Genomic DNA, 2,773 nt, shown 5'->3' on the forward strand with positions numbered 1-2,773 from the left:
TCCAGAAGAGCCCTTCTAGAAAATTTCGAACAAGAGAAGGAGATGGCCGAAAATAATAATAATAATGCAAGGAGAATGCTTGGTGACTTCACTAAGCCAACGTCCAAGTTTGATGGAAGAAGCATCTCCATTCCTGCCATTGGAGCCAATAACTTTGAGCTTAAGCCTCAACTAGTTGCTTTAATGCAACAAAACTGCAAGTTTTATGGACTTCCATCTGAAGATCCCTATCAGTTTTTAACTGAATTCTTGCAGATCTGTGAGACTGTAAAGACGAATGGAGTTGATCCTGAAGTCTACAGACTCATGCTTTTCCCTTTTGCTGTAAGAGACAGAGCTAGAGTGTGGTTGGATTCTCAACCCAAGGATAGCCTGGACTCATGGGATAAGCTTGTCACTGCATTCTTAGATAAGTTCTTTCCTCCTCAAAAGCTGAGCAAGCTGAGAGTGGATGTTCAAACCTTCAAACAAAAAGATGGTGAATCCCTCTATGAAGCTTGGGAAAGATACAAGTAGCTGACCAAAAGATGTCCATCTGACATGTTTTCAGAATGGACCATATTAGATATATTCTATTATGGTCTCTCTGAATTTTCGAAAATGTCATTGGACCATTCTGCAGGTGGATCTATTCACCTGAAGAAAACGCCTAGAGAGGCTCAAGAACTCATTGACATGGTTGCAAACAACCAGTTCATGTATACTTCTGAGAGGAATTCCGTGAATAATGGGGTACCTCAGAAGAAAGGAGTTCTTGAAATTGATGCTCTGAATGCCATATTGGCTCAGAACAAAGTGTTGACTCAACAGGTCAACATGATCTCTCAAAATCTGAATGGATTGCAACATGCATCCAACAGTAATAGAGAGGCAGCTTCTGAAGAAGCTTATGATCCTGAAAACCCTGCCATGGCAGAGGTTAATTACTTAGGTGAACCTTATGGAAACACCTATAACTCATCATGGAGAAATCATCCAAATTTCTCCTGGAAGGATCAACAAAAACCTCAACAAGGTTTTAACAATGGTGGACGCAATAGGCTGAACAATAGTAAGCCATATCCATCATCTTCTCAACAACAGACAGAGAACTCTGAACAAAATAATTCTAATTTAGCCAATATAGTCTCTGATCTGTCACAGGCCACTTTCAGTTTCATGAATGAAACCAGATCCTCCATTAGAAATCTGGAGGCACAAGTGGGCCAGCTGAGTAAGAAAGTAATTGAAACTCCTCCCAGTACTCTCCCAAGCAATACAGAAGAAAATTCAAAAGGAGAGTGCAAGGCCATTGATGTGATCAAAGTGGCCGAATGCACAAGGGAGGAGGAGGACGAAAATCCCAGTGAGGAAGACCTCCTGGGACGTTCCTCAAGCAAGAAGGAGTTTCCTATTAAGGATCCAGAGGAATCTGAGGCTCATCTAGAGACCATAGAGATTCCATTAAATCTCCTTCTGCCATTCATGAGCTCTGAAGAATATTCATCCTCTGAAGAGGATGAAGATGTGACTGGAGAGCAAGTTGCTCAATATTTAGGAGCTATCATGAAGCTGAATGCCAAGCTGTTTGGTAATGAGACTTGGGAAAGTGAACCTCCCTTGCTCATTAGTGAACTAGATACTTGGATTCAGAAAACTCTACCTCAAAAGAGACAAGATCCTGGCAAGTTCTTAATACCTTGCACCATTGGCACCATGAGCTTTGAAAAAGCTCTATGTGATCTTGGGTCAGGGATAAATCTTATGCCACTCTCTGTAATGGAGAAGCTGGGGATCATTGAGGTGCAACCTGCCTTGTTCTCACTACAATTGGCAGACAAGTCCATAAGACAAGCTTATGGAATAGTAGAGGACGTGCTAGTAAAGGTTGAAGGCCTTTACATCCCTACTGATTTCATAATCCTAGACACTAGGAAGGAAGATGATGAATGCATCATTCTAGGAAGACCTTTCCTAGCCACAGCAGGAGCTGTAATAGATGTCAACAGAGGTGAGTTAGTCCTTCAATTGAATGGGGACTACCTTGTGTTTAAGGCACATGGCCATCCCTCTGTGACAAAAGAGAGTAAGCATGAAGAGCTTCTCTCAGTTCAAGGTCAAGAAGAGCCTCCACAGTCAAACTCTAAGTTTGGTGTTGTGAGGCCACAACCAAACTCTAAGTTTGGTGTTCAAACCCCATATCCAAACTCTAAGTTTGGTATTGGGAATACCACACTTAAATTGACCTGATCACCTTGTGGCTCCATGAGAGCCACTGTCAAGCTATTGACATTAAAAAAGCGCTTGTTGGGAGGCAACCCAATTTCATTTATCTAATTTTATTTCATTTTGTTACTTTGTTATTTTTGTGTTTAATTAGGTACATGATCATGAGGAGTCACGAAAAAAAATCAAAAAAATTAAAAACAGAGTCAAAAATAGAAGAAAAAATTTTTTACCCTGGAGGCAGCGCAGACTGGCGTTCAACGCCAGTAAGGTGCATCTATCTGGCGTTCAACGCCAGAACAGAGCACCATTCTGGCGTTGAACGCCCAAAACAAGCAACAACCTGGCGTTAAACGCCAGGATGGTGCACGAAGAGGACAATCTGGCGCTGAACGCCAGAAACAAGCATGAAACTGGCGTTCAACGCCAGAAACATGCATTACATGGGCGTTGAACGCCCAGAACATGCACCAATGGGCGTTTGAACGCCAGGATGATGCATGAAGGCATGTTACATGCCTATATGGTGAAGGAATGGTATTTGTTTTCACCTCAGGATCTGTGGACC

At 42.2% G+C, this 2,773-nt stretch overlaps 1 non-coding gene across 1 annotated transcript; it reads right to left on the reverse strand.

Annotated features, from left to right (window-relative positions):
• Nucleotides 1-438: 438 nt before the first annotated feature.
• On the reverse strand, nucleotides 439-542 carry LOC130947135 (small nucleolar RNA R71). The gene has a single exon (XR_009072545.1). It is a non-coding gene; the product is annotated as a small nucleolar RNA R71 (small nucleolar RNA).
• Between the last annotated feature and the right edge of the window lie 2,231 nt (nucleotides 543-2,773).

The sequence above is a fragment of the Arachis stenosperma genome, chromosome 8, assembly GCF_014773155.1.
Source record: "Arachis stenosperma cultivar V10309 chromosome 8, arast.V10309.gnm1.PFL2, whole genome shotgun sequence".
Lineage (NCBI taxonomy): Eukaryota > Viridiplantae > Streptophyta > Magnoliopsida > Fabales > Fabaceae > Arachis > Arachis stenosperma.